Here is a 22,627-nt window from a genome sequence, read left to right on the forward strand (position 1 = left end):
GGGTCCAGGATGTCTCTGATCGGGTATGGGACATTCTGAATGGAGAGGGAGAACAGCCAGAGGTCGTGGTACACATTGGTACTAACGACATAGGCAGGAAGAGTGACGAGGTCCTGCAGCGGGAGTTCAGGGAGTTAGGCAGAAAGTTAAAAAACAGGACCTCTAGGGTTGTAATCTCAGGATTACTCCCTGTGCCACGTGCCAGTGAGGCTAGAAATAGGAAGATGGTGCAGCTGAATACGTGGCTGAACAGATGATGTAGGAGGGAGGGTTTCCAATATCTGGATCAGTGGGATATCTTTCGGGGCAGGTGGGACCTGTACAAGAAGGACGGGTTGCATCTAAACTGGAGGGGCACCAATATCCTGGCTACGAGGTTTGCCAGTGTCACTCGGGAGGGTTTAAACTGGTATGGCAGGGGGGTGGGAACCAGAGCATTAGGTCAACAGGTGAAATAAATGACTGGGAACCAGTGAATATGGCCAGTAGGACTAAGAGGAAGGGCTGGCAGGGAGAAATTACTGAACACAGTGGGACTGGGGGTCTGAAATGCATTTGTTTCAATGCGAGAAGTATAATAGGCAAGGCAGATGAGCTTAGAGCTTGGATTAGTACTTGGGACTATGATGTTATTGCTATTACAGAGACTTGGTTGAAGGATGGACAGGATTGGCAGATAAACGTTCCAGGATTTAGATGTTTCAGGCAGGATAGAGAGGGATGTAGAAGAGGTGGGGGAGTTGCACTGCTGGTTAAGGGGAATATCACAGCTGTACGACAGGAGGACACTTCGGTGGGCTCATGCAGCGAGGCAATATGGGTAGAGCTCCGGAATAGGAAGGGTGCAGTCACAATGTTGGGGGTTTAATATAGGCCTCCCAATGGCCGGCGGGAGTTTGAGGAACAGTTATGTAGGCAGATTTTGGAAAGATGTAAAAGCAATAGGGTTGTTGTGGTGGGTGATTTTAACTTTCCCTATGTTGACTGGGAATCACTTAGTGCTAGGGGTTTGGATGGTGCAGAATTTGTAAGGTGCATCCAGGAGGGCTTCCTGAGACAATATGTAGATAGTCCAACTAGAGAAGGGGCAATACTGGACCTGGATTAGGGAATGAACCCGGCCAGGTGGTCGAAGTTTCAGTAGGGGAGCATTTCGGGAAAAGTGACCATAATTTAGTAAGTTTCAAGGTACTGGTGGATAAGGATAACAGGAGTCCTCAGGTTAAGGTGCTTAATTGGGGGAAGGCTAATTATGACAATATTAGGCAGGAACTGAGGAATCTAGACTGGAGGCGGATGTTTGAGGGCAAATCAACAACTGACATGTGGGAGGCTTTCAAACGTCAGTTGGTAAGAATTCAGGACCGGCATGTTCCTGCTAAGATGAAGGATAAGCTTGGCAAGTTTCAGGAACCTTGGATAACGAAGGATATTGTGAGATTAGTCAAAAAGTAAAGGGAAGCATTCGTAAGGGCTAGAAGGCTGGGAACCGATGAAGCCCATGGAGAATATAAAGAAAGTAGGAAGAAACTTAAGCAAGGAGTCAGGAGGGCTAAAAGGGGTCATGAAAGTCACTGGCAACCAGGATTAAGGAAAATCCCAAGGCCTTTTATACATATGTAAAAAGCAAGAGGGTAGCCAGGGACAGAGGTGGGAATCTGTGTGTGGAGCCAGAAGAAATGGGAGAGATACTAAGTGAGTACTTCTCATCAGTATTCACCAAAGAGAAGGACTTAGTGGTCGATTTGTCTAGGGAAGAGTGTGTAGATAGCCTGGGTCATGTTGAGATCAAAAAAGAGGTGTTAGGTGTCTTGAAGAATATTAAGGTGGATAAGTCCCCAGGCCCAGATGTGATCTACCCCAGAGTACTGAGGGAGGCAAGGGAGGAGATTGCTGGGGCCCTGACAGAAATCTTTGTATCCTCACTGGCTACGGGTGAGGTCCCAGAGGACTGGAGAATGGCCAATGTTGTTCCATTGTTTAAGAATGGTAGCAGGGATAATCCAGGAAATTACAGGCCGGTGACCCTTACATCAGTGGTAGGGAAATTATTGGAGAAGATTCTTCGTGACAGGATTTACTACCATTTGGAAGCAATTGGGTGTATTAGTGAGAGGCAGCATGGTTTTGTGAAGGGAAGGTCGTGTCTCACTAACTTGATCGAGTTTTTCGAGGAAGTGACAAAGATGATTGACGATGGAAGGGCAGTGGATGTTATATACATGGATTTCAGTAAGGCCTTTGACAAGGTCCCTCATGGCAGACTGGTACAGAAGGTAAAGTCGCATGGGATCAGAGGTGAGCTGGCAAGATGGATACAGAATTGGCTTGGTCATAGAAGACAGAGGGTAGCAGTGGAAGTGTGCTTTTCTGAATGGAGAGCTGTGACTAGTGGAGTTCCGCAGGGATCAGTGCTGGGACCTTTGCTGTTTGTAATATACATAAATGATTTGGAGGAAAATGTAACTGGGCTAATTAGTAAGTTTGCAGACGACACCAAGGTTGGAGGAGTTGCAGATAGTGAAGAGGATTGTCAAAGGATACAACGGGATTATAGATCGGTTGGAGATTTGGACGGAGAAATGGCCGATGGAGTTTAATCCGGACAAATGCGAGGTAATGCATTTTAGAAGGTCTAATACAGGCAGGAATTATCCAGTAAATGGCAGAACCCTTAAGTGCATTGACGAGCAGAGGGATCTGGGTGTACAGGTCCACAGGTCACTGAAAGTCATTGGATTTGCAGAAACGCTTGAAATGTTCAGTTTTGCCACACCGTGCCCCCTGCTGGGCAGTCTTGGCATCTATGCTGGGTTTTCGTGCCACAATGCAAGCATCTCAAAATGGCCACTGGTGTGAGTTTTGTGCCTTTTCAGTTGGTTTGGTGGGCTTTTGTGTGGGTGGGGCCGCTGCCCATGGGCCTACCCACTTTATGGAGTCATGTGAAACCTTTGAGTCGCCACAAATTATAGCCCGATTAAATGTTTGCAGCTTGGCCTGTCTTGCACGCTGGACTGCTTGATCCAATGCAAGATCATCTTTGGTCAGCAGAAATTGAGAGAGTTTCCCATCCCGAACACCCATGTCTACACGAATATGAATTAGCTCCTCCTTCAACGTCGCGTATCTGCAAGAACTATCCAGGTGATTTAGGTCGGTTAGGAATAATTCAGTCGATTCCACAGGACATTGTGAGCGCTGGATAAAACATTCTTGTTCAAATACTGAGTTTTGCTTCAGGCTAAAATAGGTGTCAAAGGCTTTAATAATGGAATCAAAGTCCACGGTGGACTCCTGCACATCCTTAAGAGAATGCTGATTGCTACTGGACCTACTGCAGAAAGAAAGGAACTAATGCGAAGCTTTGGCTCTTTTTCGTGAAGATCTATCACTGCTTGGTATTGGAGAAAATGGCGTTTCCATAACTCCTACTGCTGGCCTCTCTGCAGGCCTTCAAGGCAGTCAAATGGGTGGGGCAAGGGCAAGGGCTGCAACTGCTTGCCAGGCATGGTCATCGTTATCTCTCTCCAGTGTGCCGCCTCCTTCCACGGAAATTTTTCGAGCTGCTTTCAAATGTTTCGTTCATGCCGTGGTTCCTTTGAACATAACAACATAAGAACTAGGGGCAGGAGTAGGCAATTCAGCCCCTTGAGCCTGCCCCGCCATTCATTATGATCATGGCTGATCTCATTTCGGCCTCAACTCCAATTTCCCGCCCTCTCCCCATAATCTTTCAACCCGTTACTAATTAAAAATCTGTCTATCTCCTCAAATTTATTCAGCGTCCCGGCATCCACTGCACTCTGATGTAGTAAATTCCACAGATTCACGACCCTTTGAGAAAAGTGATTCCTTTGATAACACTGATACCTTTTACATCGACGTCTCCGCTGCTGCTACCATGTTCTGAGTTCGGTCTTTCTGTCTTGGACTCTAGGGGCAAAATTTTTCACTCGCCGGATGGGCAGGCACACGCTTGACCCGTTCGCACGTGAAATAACGTGAGTTGACGTTGGCCGAGCGTCCCGACATCAACGCGCACTTCCGCGATATTTTGCTTGGCGGGCGCATGCGGGAGACAGAGGCGCGCCCACCATTAATTAAGAGGCCAGTTAAAACCCTTGACACACCAATTGTCGCCGATTTTACGTAGCTCATGTAAACTTTCAGCCATCACATGGGCAAAACGGGCAGGCAGGCAGGCCATAATTAGCAAAAGCTCACCCACGGTCAGCGACATTGTCAGTGTGAATAATGAGGAGTTTTGGAGATCGTGTACTGCTGGTTGCTTATGTGAACTGGGCAACTTCATCACGCTTCATTTCATCATTTCTAGGCTTCATTTCTGGACTCATTGTTGTCTTCCAGGCCCCAGAGGATTCAGACTGTGTAGCCCTTCCAGGTATTAGTCAGCGTTCTATAACCCTGGTAATGGCGATTGTGGTCTCTGCTGGAGGCACTTTCTCTGAGGAGGAAGAGAGGGGCAGAAGGGAGAGGAGGCCAGGTGTCCTAATGCAGCTTCCAGGGGAGGGACCTGTGGGAGGAGAGGCGCAGGCACAAGGGACTCAGGGCCAGGGAGGAAATCCAAGATGGAAGGGGCCACAGAAGATGGCACTATCCCGCTGCCAGGGTTTACAGGCGGTGATGCAGCTACCTTAATATGTCCGAGGTGCAATGCTGAAGGAGGGTCCGGCTTTCCAGGGAGACTGTCAACTCCCATTTGTCAGAGGATCGGGCCTGAGATCAGCTCCGACTGTGTGGGTGGACACCCCATGCCAGTGGCTCTGAAGGTTACAGTGGCCTCAACTTCTATGCCTCCGACACTTTGCAGGGCTCAGTGGGGGATCTGTGTGGATTCTCCCAATCAGCTGCTCACAGCTGTATCAAACTGGTGACAGACGCTCTGTTCAGGCGTGCATTGACATTCATACATTTCCAAACGGATGAGGCCAGCCAGGCTGAGCGAGCCAGAGGCTTCGCAGCGATTGATGGGTTCCCCCGCATCCAGGATGCCATCAATTGCACACATATAGCCATCAAGGCACCAGTGATTGCTGGGTTTCCCCGCGTCCAGGGTGCAATAGACTGTACACATGTGGCCATCAAGGCGCTAGCAGGTGAGCCCGGTGCCTTCGTCAACAGGAAGGGTTTTGACTCCATGAACCTGCAGATAGTGTGTGATCACAGGATGCAGATTCTGTAAGTCTGTGCAAGGTACCCAGGCAGCTCCCATGACGCTTACATCCTCAGACACTCCCAGGTGCCGAGGTTCTTCAGTGCTCCAGCCTGGCTGGATGGATGGCTGCTGGGTGACAAGGGCTATCCCTTGAAAAGGTGGCTCATGACACCTCACCGCCACCCAAGAACAGAGGCCGAGCAGCGGTGCAACAGTAGCCATGCCTCCACAAGGGTGGTGCTAGAGAGGACCATTGGTCTTCTCAAGATGCACTTCCGATGCCTGGACCATTTAGGGAGCACACTGCAAGACCCCCCCAGAGTGGGTGTCACTAATAGTGGTTGCATGCTGCATGCTGCAGAATCTGGCACTAGCAAGGGGGGATCCACTGGAGGAAGAGGATCTTGAAGCAGCTGCAGAGGCCACAGATGATGAGTCCAGTAGTGAGTCAGAAGAGGAGCATGGTGAGGAGAACCCTGAGGGCGTGGAGGCAGACCTGGGTAACCTCCAAGGAGGACTGGACAGCAGGGACGCTTTGATCCAATGCTCCTTCAGCTAGGCTACCAAAAAAAAAAACACCACCTCATGCCAGGGCTGCAGCCTCCATACTCGACCCCAGAGAGGAACTCCTTGGTCACCAGCATACACTCTGTGCCTGTGCAATAAAGTTTCAGGAGACACATGTCCATCATAACATAATGGCCTACCCAACACCTACAGAACAAATGAAGCATACTCAGGCCAATAGCACAAAATAAAATCTCATTTAATGTTGCATGTGACACATTGCTGAACTAAACATTAACCGATGTTGTTTATTAGACCATGAAAAAACTCAAAGCAAAATGGGGGAGCTAAATATCACCCGTGATAAGCCCGTCTTGTGCTTAAGGTGCTTTACATTTATGTTTGCGGGCATGACGTCTGGGTATGCCCCCCTCGCTGGCACCAGCATTGGAGACAGCCTGCTGACTCTGCTGTCTTGCTGGCCTTGATGACCTTGGCAGTGGTCCTCTGGCCCATGGGGCCTGTGTTGGTCCACCCTGGGAGGAAGCGCCAGTGCCATGGCTGGCACCTCCCCAGTCGCCGCAGATTCATGAGATGCCACGGTCACTGGCAGAGGGGCGGAGGAACTGTTGCCATTATCCAGAGCACCCTGGAAGGACCCCGCAGAGACGACAGGCAACTCGTGCACTAATGTGAGGTCGCTAGGTGCCTGTCCATCAAAGGTGAACATGGAGGTCCCCCGCAACCTCTCAATATTGTTATGGGATGTCTTCTCCTGAAAGGCTGGAGGAACATGGATTAGTCCACTCTCTACCTGCAGCGCCATTGCAGCCTGGCCAACCCCAGCTGAGGGACACCTTGCAGGGCACATCCGATCGTGGCCCTCGATCCGCAAGGCACTTAGTCCAAGCGGCCAGGGCTCACTCCCTTGGCCAGCTCTGGCATCATTGATAGGTGCCACTCAGACTCTAACACCCCTGAGCTCCACAAGGGAATTACCCATGTCAACATAGTACTCACCCTTTCCGATCGCAGCAGATCATTGAACCGTTTCCGGCACTGCAACCATGTAAGCCTCACCACGTCATGGCTGCTCACCCGGGATGCCACCTGCTCCCAGGCCTTCTTGGTGAGGTGCGGTGGCCTCCTCCTTCCGTCTCTGGAGACAAGGGTGTCCCTTCTGGCACCAGCTTCTCCAGGAGGGCTGTGAGGCACTCGCCGGAGAAACGCAGAGCCAACTGCCCCACCGACCTCACCTCCCACATGGATTCTCCTTCTTGGATCACAGCTATTTCACTGCTGCAACACTGTTATTCAAATAAAACCAAGGGGAACATTTTAATCTAACCCACCTAGCAAGAAACTGTTGGAATCAGATCTGCCTCTGGTGAATCATGGTACTTAAATTTCACCTTACTCTTTGTGGTACCTAAGTAAAAGCATATAGGTTGTAAAACTTGCAGTTGTTCCAATCCTGTCAATTTCTAGATAGACAAATTAGTTAAATTTACCACCTTAGTAATTAATTCTAAACTGAAAGCCTTTCAAGAGAGTAGAACTTTTTCTTTGCTGGACACTCCTTTTTTGGACCATTCTCCTGCTTCTCCTCAAATAGCATGAATTATATTGGCCCAGATTTTGCCATAGTAACAATGCTGAAACTGTCAGCATTTGCTGCTATTGCCCCTCTGAAACTAGTAGCAACTTCTAGGGCCACATTTTCATGTTGGAGGTGGGAATCGAGATACAGGACTAATCCTGACATTGTGACCCTGCCTTCAATGCCAGGCTGCTAGGAAATGGGATTTTCTTGGTGGAAGGCCCGTCTTTGTGCCAGAGATGGGTCTGCCATCTCAGTTGGCAGACCCGGGTCTGCCATCTCAGTTGGCAGACCTGGGTGGGATTGCCCCGGAGCAGGCCTGCTGAAGGGCCTGCCTCTACTACCACGTTTTTTCATGCATTCTGATGATCTCCTATAAGTGCCAGCTACAGTTCTGAGCTTCAGTTGCCAACATTTAAAAATACAGAGATGGGCCTCCTGGGCCCTGTGAGAGAGGTTCCATCAAAGTCAATACCTGCTCAAGATTTGGTCCTCCTATGGAGTCATCCTCCTGCCTCTACTCCCTCCTTTATTGACCTCCCTCCATGTTAACTTGCCTCCAATGCCACCCTTAAGCCCCTTAAAGTCTCTGATTTGCCTTTCAAGAAATTTCCTGGCCTGCTGTCCCATCTCCATGGCTTTTACTTCCTCTTCTCACTCAGCAGGGTTGTGGAGGTCTTCCGAGATTTGCCCGCCCCGCTGAAAATCCTGAAAGGTCTGACCTTGGGCATTTTGATAGGGAAGAGGGGTGGGAGGGGGGAGTGGGGGTGGGGGGGGCTACTGCGCAGTGCCCTTTCCCATGCCCCTGTGGGATTTCCACCAATGCAGATCAGCGGCCATTTTCTTGGCTGTCCTGCCTCCATTTGATCCCATTTAATGACCACAAAACCTGGCTCCTAGAGTTCACAGGTGTGCAGTGAAATGCGGAAAATCCAGAAGTTGTGACCATTGATTCTACGCTTTTACTTGGGGTGTGCTGTTGAAGTGTCCCAAGAGTGCAATCAAGTAGAAATAATTGAACTGACAAGAACTTGCCCTTTTATGCTATTAGTTTTTTTATATATTCATGGGCTGTGGGTGTCACTGGCTAGGCTGGCATTTGTTGCCCATTCCTAATTGCCCTTGAGAAGATGGTGGTGAGTTGCCTTCTTGAACCGCTGCAGACCCTGTGGTGTAGGTACACCCACTGTGCTGTTAGGGAGGGAGTTCCAGGATTTTGACTCAGCGACAGTGAAGGAATGGCGATATATTTCCAAGTCAGGATGGTGAGTGACTTGGAGGGGAACTTCCAGATAGTGGTGTTCCCATTTCTTGTCCTTCTGGAAGGTAGTGGTCATGGGTTTGGAAGGTGATATCTAAGGAGCCTTGGTGAGTTCCTGCAGTGCATTAGTCTTGTAGTGGTGTACTAAGTTCATAATTATCGCTGAGCATCCTCGCTTGCATTGAAAAGTTAACTTTATAATTTTAAAATGCCAGATTTCTCCATTATGACCCAAAAGAGAATCATATTTTTAAAATTATTTTTTAAAAAGTTTGTTTATGATATTTCAGCCTCTAACTTAACAATGTGTATGTCCAAATCATGTATTTTGCTCTCTGTAAAATTTTACTTAAAACTGAAAATTTCAGTCCATTTTACTTCCTTATTTGCTGTCTGTGAGAATACTCCAATGTAATTGGTTGCTTCTCTGCTTGATGACATTACTGTTGCTGGTCACATGAAGATCCCCTGACTTAGTGCCAGATTTAAATTGACATCAGGAAAGTGGAAATCCATGCCACAAAGATCTTTGTAGGCAACTTTCTTTGAGATCAGTGGTGAGCACCCTTGCTTCATTGCTGACTGCAAAATCTGGGCTATTAATTTTTGTTTTATTTGTGCTGTCACAATCTGGAAAGGTAATATTTATTGCCCATCCTTAGTTAGTGTGAGAATATTAGGAGTTAACAACATAGTGTAGGACTGGAGTCTTTTATATAGGCTAGATCAAGTAGGGGGGATACAGATAAAAGCAATAAACTGCGGATGCTGGAAATCCAAAACAAAAACAAAAATACCTGGAAAAACTCAGCAGCTCTGACAGCATCTGCGGAGAGGAATACAGTTAACATTTCGAGTCCGTATGACTCTTCACCAGAACTAAGGAAAAATAGAAAAGAGGTGAAATATAAGCTGGTTTAAGGGGGGGTGAGACAAGTAGAGCTGGATAGAGGGCCAGTGATAGGTGGAGATAGCCAAAAGATGTCATAGACAAAAGGACAAAGGGGTGTTGATGGTGGTGATATTAGCTAAGAAATGTGCTAATAGGTGACATTAAGGGTAGAAAGCAGGATGAGCAAGGGACAGATAGCCCTAGTGGGGGTGGGGTGGGGGGAAGGGATCGAAATAGGCTAAAAGATAGAGCTGAAACAATGGATGGAAATACATTTAAAAATAATGGAAATAGGTGGGAAAAGAAAAATATAAATAAATTATTGGAAAAAGGCGGATTGGAAAGGGAGTGGGGATGGAGGAGAGAGTTCATGATCTAAAATTGTTGAACTCAATATTCAGTCCGGAAGGCTGTAAAGTGCCTAGTCGGAAGATGAGGTGCTGTTCCTCCAGTTTGCGTTGAGCTTCACTGGAACATTGCAGCAGGCCAAGGACGGACATGTGGGTTTGAGAGCAGGGTGGTGTGTTGAAATGGCAAGTGACAGGGAGGTCTGGGTCATGCTTGCGGACAGACCGAAGGTGTTCCGCAAAGTGGTCACCCAGTCTGCGTGGGGAGATACAGATACTCCCTAAAGGATATTAGTGAACCAGTTGGGTTTTTACAGCAGCTTTCAATGGTAATTTTGTTAATAGGTCTCATCTCACTATTCAATTTCACAACTTACTATGGTAGAACTTGAATTCTCCTTCACCCTAATTGACACCCTAAGACTATAACCCCTTTGGCTACATATGTGCAGTTTACAACAGCCTGTTAGCAATTTCGAAACTTAATCTAACCATGACTGACATCCATTTTAAAAGATAGGTCTTTATCTTTTATGTCAAATCTAGTTGACTGGATTTGCTTTTTTCCTAAATGGTTAAGGTATTGTTTTTAATTCACTGGCTTAAGTGTCAAGTCGCATAAACCCCTTGAGACTGCCAGCTCTAAACATCTGCTCAACTCTTTTCATTCAAATATTTTTACTTTACTTGAAAATTAACGTAAGACTCAGTTGAGTATTTTGCTCTTGCAGCCTGAATGCATTCGAGATTCATGGGGCAGGATTTCCCAGTCGGCGAGCGGGAGGGTGACCCACTCGCTGACGCGTAAAATTACGTGGGATGATGTCAGGCGGAACTCCCGACATCACTGCGCCCCATTTAAATTATCCGGTAGGCAGGGGCGCAGCCAAGTCAGCTGTGCTCCTGCTGACTTGTCAACGGCCAATTGAGGCCACTTAAGAAGTAATTGCACTAGTTAATGGACCTGCCCGTCCAACTCTAAGGTTGGCGGGCAGGCCGGGAGCCCTAGCAGGCTTCAGAAAAAGCTGGAAACCTCACCCACGGGTAGGATGAGGTTTCATGTAGGTTATAAAATTCAAAAAAATTTTAATTAAAAGTGATGAACATGTCCCAACTCATGTGACAGCGTCACATGAGGGGACATGTCAGGGAAATTTTATTTTTCTATTTTTAACATTTTTGAATTTGACGCCGATCTCCCTGAGGCAGCACTTAGCCTCAGGGAGATGAGTGCGCGAAAGAGCGCACTTTCGGCTGAGGGAATTCCCCCCACTGCCCGCACAGGGAGCGCATAGCACTTCCTGGCGGACGTCACGCTGGGCGGTCCTTAATTGGCCCGCCCATGTAAAATGGTGGCACGCCCCCCAATTGGGGGCATCGATCGGAGGTGCGCCTGCACGCGCCCACTCCTGAACATCCCCCCCCGATGAGGGGAAAATTCTACCCATTGGGAAGAATTTTCTCCCCGTCAGTGGCAGGGGGGGGGGGTTTGAGCCGGAACGGGTGCGGGTGGGCCCGCAGCCCATTGCCGCCCATGATCAGCTGGGCCAATTAAGGCCCACCCAGCGTGACGTCCGCCAGGAAGTGCTATGCACTCCCTGTGTGGGCGGAAGGAGGAGGCTTAGTCAGGCCTGCGTTCTTTTGCGCATGCGCATGAAAGAGCGCAGAAATCTCCCTGAGGCACAGAGCTGCCTCAGGAAGATTAGTTGGAGTTTCAAAAATTTTAATAAAGAAAAAAAAATTTAGGACAAGTCCCCTCATGAAAGTGTACATTGAGCTGGGACATGTCTATGAAGTTTAATGAAAATCTTTATTGCACTTATAAGTCATTCATGAAACCTCATCTCGCCCATGGATGAGGTTTCATTGAAAATGCGAAGGCCGCCTGGACTTTTGCCTGACAGCCTATCATAAGGTTGGATGGGCAGCTATGTTCAGTGGTTTAATTAGTTATTAAATGGCCTTAATAGGCATTTGGCAGTTCGGCGGGCGTGCAGCTGACTCCGGTGCATGCCCGCCAAACTGAAATTTGGAATGACACATGGTGACGTCAGGACGCACGCCCGACGTCGCCGTGTGTCATTTTACACGTCGGTGAGCGGGTCTCACCCCCCCCTGCTCGCTGAGCCAAAGATTCTGGACATGATGCAATTCTAAAAAGAAATTGCATCTTAATCTAGCTCCAAAGTTTTCAAGCGGTATTGAATAGCTATGCTATGGCATATATACTACTTTGACTTTTAATCGTTGTGTTGTTGGTTTTCTGTGTTATCAATGTAATTATACCTAAATGTCATACTCATTCACCATTATCTGCTGCATTTTGAGCATTCAAACACTAAATTTAATCATCTCACTAATTGGCTAGTCAGAGTGTTAATAGAGGACACATAGAGGGCATTGCTGTCAATCTTGCACAAAGTGAATTTGCAAATGAGTAACGACATCAGACCCATGAATCAATTATGCATTTTTTTGTTTAAAAGGAATTACATTCAAGCTTCCATGCTCAATTTTTGTTATTCATTCATGGGTTGTGGGCTTCGCTGGCTGGGTCAGCATTTATTGCTTATCCCTAGTTGCCCTTGAGAAGGTGGTGGTGAGCTGCCTTAAAAACAAGAGTTCCATGGTACTTCTGGTGAAGATATGGCAATGGAGAGCAAATAGCTTCAAGGAAATTTCTGGCCTTATTGTGTTCAAATTAGCAGCTTGAGTTCGCACAGTGCAACCAGATGGAGGAGAATTTCCCCTTGTCGGGGGAGTTGTGCGGGGGCGGGCGTGGACCTGATCGGTGCCCCTGATCGGGTCCGCGCCGCCATTTTACATGGGCGGGCCAATTAATGCCCGCCCAGCGTGACATATGCCCGGAAGCGCTGTGCACTTCCTGTGCGGGCGGTGGGGGGGGATTCCCTGAGTCGGGGCCTGCGCTCTCATGCACAAGAGAGAGCACAGAAATCTCCCCGAGACACAGAAAACTTAAATAAAGAAAAGAAAAAATGTTAGGACATGTCCCCTCATGTGACAGTGTCACATGAGCTGGGACATGTCAATTACTTTTTATAAAAATTTTTATTCAATTTATAAACACTTCATGAAACCTCATCCCGCCGTGGATGAGGTTCCATGAAACCTCATCCCGCCGTGGATGAGGTTCCATGAAAAATGCGAAGGCCGCCTGGGCTCTTCGCCTGCCCGCCAACCTTAAGGTTGGACAGGCAGCTCAGTTTATTAGTTTAATTGATATTTAAATGGCCATAATAGGCCTTTGACAGTTCGGCGGGTGTGCAGCTGAGTCGGCTGTGTGCCCGCCGAACTGAAAATCTAAATGATGTGCGGTGACGTTGGGATGCCGGCCCGACATCACCACGCATCATTTTACGCGTAGGCGAACGGGCGAAAATTCTGGCCATGGTGCTTGTGTTTTGTTTTAGTTGTGGACATCTAACCTACCAGCATCTTCTAAGTGAATCCCATGTAGCTAGTTGGAGAGTTTCATCTACGATCTGCTGTACTTCTAAAGACAGGCCTTATCCCACCTTAGGCTGCGAATTGCAAAAGCCCTGTGTGTGACTCAGAAGTGCCCAGACCTGGTAGCTAGCTGGTCCTACCAGCTTTTATCCACATCTTCCACATCTAGTGCACCAAATCCCAAGCTTTTGGGAAAACAACCATCAGTTATCATCAATTATGTTCCTCCACCTGCAAAAGATGGCCTGTAAAACCACTTTTCCTCATTTCAATGCCCAATTCTACAGACAGTTTGCTCAGTAAATAGCTGCCTTTATTTGCCAGTGCATTTTTGGTACTTAATTGCTTTCAAATCACAGTACCCAGCTAATTATGAGTAGTGTTTCTCCTTCCTCATTGCCTTGACTGCTCTGTGGGAGACATAGCCCACACTTTAGCTCACAGATCAGATCACAAATTGAAAACAGAGAAGTCATCTGTAAACCAGCAAGATTGTTGTTCTCCAAAACTTTGAGTAACCCTTTGTGTACTCCAAACTAGTGCACTAACTGCAATGTCTAAACTTACTTTTTGGTTGCTTTGCTAGCATTTTTCAGAACTTTAATCAAAAAGTGAAAGTTTGTTTTATATTTTAAACCAAAATCACCACAATAGATAAAAACAAAAAGCTAAAAGCTACTGCGGATGCTGGAAATCCAAAACAAAAACAGAATTACCTGGAAAAACTCAGCAGGTCTGGCAGCATCGGTGGAGAAGAAATCAGTTAACGTTTCGAGTCTTCATGACCCTTCGGCAGAACTCAGTTCTGCCGAAGGGTCATGAAGACTCGAAACGTTAACTGATTTCTTCTCCACCGATGCTGCCAGACCTGCTGAGTTTTTCCAGGTAATTCTGTTTTTGTTTCACCACAATAGAAGTTGATTCATTTTTAAACGGTTCTATTCATGTACCTATAAAGACCCTATTGTATATATGTTAGAATAACAACTTCAACCTAAAATGTATATTTTCATTGGCGTTTGAACTTTTTAATACTCTTTTGTCACTACAGCAAACCTACGCTTCTTCCAGTGTGTGTCCCTTGATGCCCCCAATGGATATGGGCCTATGTCAAATGCTTTATCATCTCTCCAAAGCCCTGCAGTGAGCAAACATAGCCCCAAGCAGAGTGGGGAATCTGAAAAGAAGGTCAGATCTCCAGGGCATTAGATGAACAGATGACATGGAAAATTATTCTGAAGATTTCATGCTGAAACTTTCAGTTCTCCTGCTCTGCTCTGTTTGCAGAGTTCTAATCACAGAGGTCACTGAGAAGAACAAAGTATTTTACTCTTGACTACAGATACGAAAAGCAGGAATGATGATTGGTTTGAATGGAACACAACATTATTTTAGCGTTGGAAGACTTAAATATCTAATTCCTTCTGTCAAACTGTGGTGCTATAACATTAAATTGCTCCTAACAACAGCATGTAATACTGACATGTGCCTGCATCTTCCAACTCCTTCTCCATGGCTCTTTGCAAACCCCAAGTGTGTCAGTTTAAAATTGCCTTTCAAATGCTTGTAAAATACAACATGTCCATAACCATGATTAATTCAGTTCAAGCCTGTTTGTCCTGAAATCCAGAAAACTGACATTCTGATGGACTTTCTGCATCTCCAATTTCCAGTTTAAGCAGGTGTAGAGAGAAAAAAGTGAGCACCATCAGAATACTTGTTTGTCTGCTTCAATTGTTCTTGTCTTCCATCTTTGAATTCTGAATATTAATGCTACTACAGTTGGCTCTTACTGAAAAGCAGATACAATATTCAGCATTGTGTACAGATTGCGAAGGGTTTCCAATAATCTTTGTATTATGGCACAAATGCCAAAGGGCAGTGAAAGTGTCCATCCAAATTTTTGATGTGATATAATTGTTGACAGTATGCTCTGAAGCATTAGTTCTAAAGTAGAATTTTCAACAAAGCAGTTTGTTTTTATGCCACTAATTTCCCTTCAGCATTCAAAAGCACTGTTGTGATTAACTGCCAGATGGAAACCTTCACAAAGAGCATTTGCACTCAGCATTTTACTTTTAGACTTGACCTATCCAAAAGCTTTGATGTATTTATCCTGACAGTGCATGGCTTTGTTGGAAATGACCTCTCCTTCTGCTCCCTGCTTCTGGAATTGTATTTTCATAACATGCTATGATGAGTTTAAAAAATATATAGTTATTTACCAGCTACTGTTTGACTTTAATTATTTTTCAAGCATGTGATGATTTAAAAGAAATGGAGAAATTGCACAGCGGTAATTGTTATAGAAGCACATGAAGGAAATGCAGTATGGAAGATCATGACTTGAGACTATCTGTGTAATCTTGTATGTCACTGAACAGCAACAAGAGTTTTAAAAGAGATGCAAGTGTTATTTTACTGTGGTTAACTGCGTTTGACTTAAATCCAGAAAGTAGTCAGAATTTTGCTTGGTTCTGATTTAGATCTGGTGCAGATAACTACTAATTCATTCAGATTCAAGTGGAATAGTGCCACCAATGTAATAATAGTTATATTTTCATTGGATGCTAAGCATTTAGATTATTTTTTTAAAGAATATGTATAGTACAGTCTTACAGATATTAAGATTGCTTGTGCTCAATGATGCAACATCTGAAGGCTTTTGATTTTTGCTTCAATATTTTTGTGTAATTACAAGGCAACATCAAAATAGCAACTAAACTAAAGCATCTCACTATTAATCTAAAATTCTGTTTACATTTCTTCATATTAATTGTGATCATTGTTTAGCAATGCACCCATGAAGAAATTGCCTTGTAATCATTTTAGTATAAATCATTTAGCATGTGTTTGTGTGTGATTGTGGACAGAAACTTCAGTTCTGAGACCTACACCAAATCATTTTGACTATGTGGACTTTAGTGGCATCTCAGTCAGAAAATCCTGTTCATGCATGAATGGAAATACAGAAATAAGACATGAAAGGCCGTTTATGATGCATTTTAGATTTATTAATCTATTATGTAATATGACAGTTGGGCAGTAATGAGTTTTTACTACTGGGCGTAAAGTAGAATTGATAGCACTACCTTAGCACAATGGTAGTGCAGAATCAATGTTGAATCAGAGAATGCAAAGTTGTAAACATCTCTAAGTCATTTGTGTTCTTTATATAATAATTCTAAATATTCTATTGGAATTCCATCTTCCATGTTATGTTATTCGCAGTTGGAAAAGATTGCTGCCTTGTTTTGATGATAAATGATATGTCACAAAAGTCAAAGCTTTCAACTGCTGGAATATTACTCTGATGAAACCCTGTAAAGCAGATGGGTGCAGCCCATGTGTGTCCACAGGAAAGTAAAGAAACGTATGATTTTGGCAACAAAGTATGGTTAACAGGATAAGAGAGACTGGAGAAAATGTTTGATAGAAAATTGTAAATATTCAGATTGTATTATATTGGTGGTGTGAAAATACAATTTATGGGTAAGAGAGGCTGCTTGACCTATGAACCTTCCAGGTTATATTGATCATTGTAAACAACAATGTAGAGATATGTGTTAAGGGCAAGGTGGAAGCAAGTTTTATTTTCCTGGAATAATGATCTAAGGAATAAAAGGGAAAGATGGCACTTTGAAAGTGTGTTTTAGGTTCTGCTTTTAAATCTGTGGCTGTGAAATTAAGCTTTATATAAATATCACTGTTCAGTTGACTGCAAGCCACAAGTATACTTGCTTACCATATTTTCAGGTAATTCATGGCACTATGTTGCATTTTACTTTATATTCATATAAATCATGGAGAAATTAAAGGCACCGAACAGCTGAACTCCTATCAAAGTGGATAGTGACTGCAGCTATTAATTTATGCTATATGAATGTAAGATTCAGAATTTCTTGGGAGCTGCTCTGTTGGTGAAAAAATGGCAGACTAGGACAACTGTATGCCTACCTAGCTAGCTTGAACACCCCATTCCCATTTGTGGAACAGGGTCATTTGCATGGTCAGGAGACTTGCAAGGGTACTTCAACAGCACCCATTCAATCTAGCTTTGTACGATGGAGCAGCCCACAGCCATTCTGCCTGTGATGGCCCCAGGCCAAAGATAAAACTTGAAATGCAAAAGCCTTTAGCTCCAAAAGGAGCCACTCTGCTTCAAGATATAACTTGATTGATCCATTTGAATTAATTAAGGTAAGATATGGAGCCTTTCAAAGGGCATCAAAGGGACCTGACTGCAACTCTCAGGTGGCGTGCATTCTGCTGAAATCTTTTAAAGGCTGGAATTCCTAAGGTAGCCTGAGAACTCCATCTGACTTGCCTCTTGATGTAGGCTCAAGCAGTAGATCCATGGTCCCCCTGGACAGAAAGGGAGTACAACAAAAAAAAGGCGTGAATTCCCGCTAGAAGTGTGTTTCAGCTAAATTCCAGCTGAACTGCTTCTGCTCCTCCCTTAATCTGGGCTGAAATTTCATAACATTTAATTCAGACTGTAAAATAAACTGATGAATAGCTACATGCGTTTTTGATGAACTGCAAGACAATTGTCACTCTTGTGATCAAACGTTGATATTTTCAGATTATGCTTTTGACTTTCTCTTAAAAGAAAAGTTCATGTTTAAAAAAATAATGCAGTAAATTGAGTTTATGGGCTAGATTTTATTTTCACAATTGTGTATTAGTATTAAATGCAAAGGGTTAAATCTTGATTAATGTAAAATAGGGAGTTGGCAGCATGATTTCCATCTCTCCCGAAAGAGATATAAATTGGGCTGCTAACTTGCTAACATCTGTTTCACGATGTTGCGCAGAGTCAACATCTACCCCAATGTACTCTGGGAATCAAAAATGATTTTCTATTTAGTGGCAGAGATCAGTAGCACCAAATGAATACAAATAATCTCATTTAAGTGTGTCAAAAAGTTAATTTAAATATATATTAACATGTTTAAGAATCACAAGTGTAAATTTTGAGTGGATGATCAGAAATCATGAGAGGTATCAATGTCTATCAAATAAAATAAAATTCTAGGAATATGGCATGAAGGTAATTTGCAAACCCTTCTACTCCGTCAACTGAATAATTAATATATAAAACATGTGTAAAATAACATTTAACAATAAATGTATAAAAGGAATCTGTCTTAAAATAATTCCTGGTTCGTGTATAGTTTTTTCAAAACAAAATAATTGGAAAAAAGATAATTTGTTTTTATTCAAGTACATAAATAAAACATAAGTGAAGTAAGTCTAATGGGAAAAATAGGTGAAAGAAATCGGCATTAACAAGTTAGGATAGGTTACAGACACTTTAACTATAAAGTCATCAGAGAAAAAAAAAGGCTTGCATTTATATAGCCTTTCATGACCACTGGACGTCTCAAACTGCTTTATAGCCAATGAAATACATTTGCAGTGCTGTTGCTGTTATAATGTAGGAAATGCAGCAGCCAATTTTATGCATAGCAAGCTTCCACAAACAGCAATGTGATGATGATCAGATAATTGCTTTTGAGATGTTGACTATGGGATAAATATTGGCGAGGGTACTAGGGATAACTCCCATGCACTTCTTCAAAATAGTGCCATGAGATCTTTTACTTCCACCTGAAGAGGCAGATGGTTTACTTTAGTTCTGCACTAGAGTGTCAGCCCTGACATTTGTGCAGATGTACAGCAAATCCATCCACCAAAGAAACAGTAAAGAATAAGACCAGGACACCAACTTTTATCTACACAATATTTATTGTCCGGGTGTCATTTTGGCACATCAGCTTTTGTCCCCTTCAATTTCTATGGGTTACAACTCTTCCACTTATGGGTTGACTAACAGTCTCAAGAAATAATGTGGGGCGGAATTTTACGGCAGGGGGCCATAAAATGCAGCGAGCCGTTCAAAACTCCATTGACTTCGGCAGGAACGGAAGATCCCGCCGGCAGGAGGGGCTGTAAAATGCCGCCCGTGGTGTGATATATACAGAAAAGTCTTCATACAATTGAACAAAGCCCGGACAACTTTTTAAAAAACTACCACCTAAAGGTATTCCTGTATCATCTAAAAGTTTTCCATAGTGCAAAACTTTAGGCAATGCCCAGGCAATCTAAAAACGATCTATTTAGGGTTTGCTGTTTAAAGAGGTACCTAAATATGATTTCAAATTGTAATCCTTTTCAATAAAAACATTTTCCAAAAGCGCTTACTGATTGTTCAACACTTAATTCCATCATCATCATGAACTGAATATTAATCTAATAATCTTGCATGATTATTTCCATGATTTCCACTGTTACACTGCACCAGTGTTGTGTTACTATTCATGCCAATATTTCTAATTGTATTAGGGATGGCTCCCCTAGTGGCTCAGTGGATTCATTCAGTAAGCAATTGGTTCATACTGAACAAAAAAGGTCTGAGATTTTATTTCCAGACTGCACTGAGTTAACTAATTTTGCCAGTGTTGGTAGGAATGTTTTATTAGTCTTGGTACCCCCAGAGTTATGGAGGGTAACAATCAACTAGATTTCCAGTTGCTGATTGTTATCCAGTGACCTATATAGACTGTATGGATGTACAGCTCAGGTAAAATAGGTCAAACAAGCTATCCATTGTCACTACCAGTGCTAACAGATGAACAAATGGGTAAGGTACTGTAGGATGATTAGCATTTCAGAATAGTATTCCCACAGAAAACAGTTGCCTTTCGGGAAGAAAGAGAAGACTAAAAGCATTGGCAAGAAAAATAATTCTCATGTAAAGATAATATTTAACAGCCTCTGTGCTACAGAATTAATCTTAGACTGCCAACATGTCAAGAGAAATACCTGTCTGCTTGGGCCAAATGATTATATTTGTTTCCAGGTCAAGAAACATGGTACTGAAATAAATGTAAATATTGAAGCAATAAAGCTATTCTACTACCTGTAGATCTTTATGGCTGTCAGATTAATCCTAAAGAATGCTGTGGCTCAGTTAGCAGCACTCTTGCCTGAGTCGGAAGGTTGTGGGTTTAAGTCCTGATCCAGGACTTGAACACACAAATCTAGGCTGCAAACCCAGTGCAGGACTGAGGGAGTGCTGCATTGTCAGGGATGCTGAGTTTTGGGTGAGGCATTAAACTGGGGCCTAGTCTGTTATCTCAGGTGAATGTTAAAAATCCCACAACACTATTGTGAAGAAGGACTGGTGAATTATCTCCAGTGTCCTGGCCAATATTTATTCCTCAATCAACTTATCACAGAAACAGATTATCTGGTCATGATCACATTGCTGTTTGTGGGGGTTTGCTGTGCGTGAATTGGTTGCCACATTTCACACATTACAACATTGGCCACAGTTTAAAAGTGAAGTGCTTAGGCTGTAAAGCACTTTGAGACATTATATAAATGCAAGTCTTTCTTGTTAGAATGAAAATACATATTTGGAACATAATTTTAATTGAAAATGTTTCATACTTAAACTTCCTTTAGCCTTTTGCCCATATATTCTTCTCTGCTTTTGCCTTCCCATTCTGTCCAATAATTATTTTAGCTGAAATATTCAATTTTATACTTCCTAACTTTCCTACCATTTTGTATAAAAATTAGCTCATTTTTAAAAATTGAATTTATTGCATCAGTGTCTTGGCTAACATCATCCATTTTGCAAGTTTTAGAAAACTGGGTTCTACTGACTGGAGTTAGTTTTCAAATCAGTCGAAAGCACTCACTTGGCAGTTTCACCTGGTCATGGATGCAACTTGGTCAATCGTTGTTATGATTTTACCTTCTAAGCCAGGAAAGAAGCCATCAAATGAATGATCATCAGCAACTTCTGGAATCCAATAGGAAAAAAACTTAGCATTTTCCTCTCAATTCTTCCTTTTCGTAGCACATAGCAGAAATTGGAGTGAAAATGTGTCTTATTTTTGTCTTCTAATCTGTCCATTATTATTTCCATGATTTCAGTAGAAAGTAAAATCAAAGAAGATGTAAAATGGGCTGCTGATTCACTATCACCCATTTCAAATGATTGCACAAAGTAAGGACTAATACTGTTTAGCAACAGCACAAAGGAAATAAAATATAGTATGCACCTTTTGCAGGTTCAGTATTTCTTTATATTATAACGTGACTGTGTTGATAGAAAATAAATCGGTGAGACCCTTTCATCCACTAAACTCAGTAGAAAAATGTTAGGGTCTGTTGTGAATTTTGGGCGGTCGAATATTCCTGCAGTGAAGAGGTCCCTGTGATTTTGAGGCTCTTGCCTGATTTACATTCACCCGCTGAGCTGCAGAGCAGCAAACAGACGTCCCAACTAGACTCGCTAAATTTGGCAAAGGAAAATGGGGCTGGAGCTGCTGCTATGAGGGTAGGTCACAGGGGAAGTTGTGACCATGGAGGATACAGGTCACAGGCAGCAATGGTCCACATTAGTTTTCTGTGCTCTAGAGATGCTCGTTCGAGGTCCACAAATATAATTCAAGATTTATCTTTGCTGAGCCTCTTCTCTTCCATTTACCTAAAATGGCAATTAACAAGAACAACCAACTTGTATTGTTTATCAGCTTCAACACAGTAAAATGCCCCAAGATGCTTCAAAGACATGTTATTAGTCAAAATTTGGCACTGAGGTAAAGAGTTACCAGGACTTGTGACCAAAAGTTTGGTTAAAGAGTTTTAGGAGAGACTTTAGGGCGAGAAAAGGGTAGAGAAGCAGAGATGTTAAGGGATGGAATTCTGGAGCGTAGGGTTTAGACAGTTGAAGGCATGACCACCATTGGTGGAGCAATGGAAATTGGGGATGCGCAAGAGACTGGAATTGAAGGAGTTCAGATATCTTGGAGGGCTGTAGAGCTGGAGAAGCTTATCTCATTAGACCCCAATTTCCATGTGAAAAGGAGTCTATCACTTGAAATAGGAAGTCACTTTGAGCACCCAGAGGTAGGCCTCTTTTAAAATGATGCTGGCTGCACCGTTGATATTAATTGGGTAGTAAGGCTATCACTCTCGTTTGAGGCCATTAATGACAGGCAAAATATTTGAAATTTGACCCTGTTATTTGATGATAATTGTGTGCACATTATAAAGAGTGACTCAAATACAAGATGCAAATGGTTTAATTCAGAAGCATGGTTCTAAGAGCATATTGATAGACATAAAATTGTAACAAATGCTGCATCAATGATAATCAAAAATATGTTTCACAGCAAATATCTCTGCTCCTGCCAAGATTCATTTAAGAAATCTGATACCAGCACTGCAGGGCACAGAAAAAAATAAGTCAGGCATGAGCACCAAATTATTCATCCACTAATCAATATTCGAGCAATAAGGATTTGCATAAAATATTGCTTGACAAGAGGAAAATAACAGCAGTTTTCAGTTACGA

The 22,627-nt window shown here is 43.5% G+C and overlaps 1 long non-coding RNA gene across 1 annotated transcript in view; it reads left to right on the forward strand.

Annotated features, from left to right (window-relative positions):
• The window catches only part of LOC144680778 (uncharacterized), a 70,669-nt gene extending 53,781 nt beyond the window's left edge, over positions 1-16,888 (forward strand). Inside the window, exon 3 of the long non-coding RNA XR_013576621.1 lies at positions 14,303-16,888. This is a non-coding gene — a long non-coding RNA (uncharacterized LOC144680778). The remainder of the gene's footprint in view (positions 1-14,302) is intronic.
• Positions 16,889-22,627: the final 5,739 nt, after the last annotated feature.

This window comes from Cetorhinus maximus, chromosome 5, assembly GCF_964194155.1.
Source record: "Cetorhinus maximus chromosome 5, sCetMax3.hap1.1, whole genome shotgun sequence".
NCBI classification, from domain to species: Eukaryota; Metazoa; Chordata; class Chondrichthyes; order Lamniformes; family Cetorhinidae; genus Cetorhinus; species Cetorhinus maximus.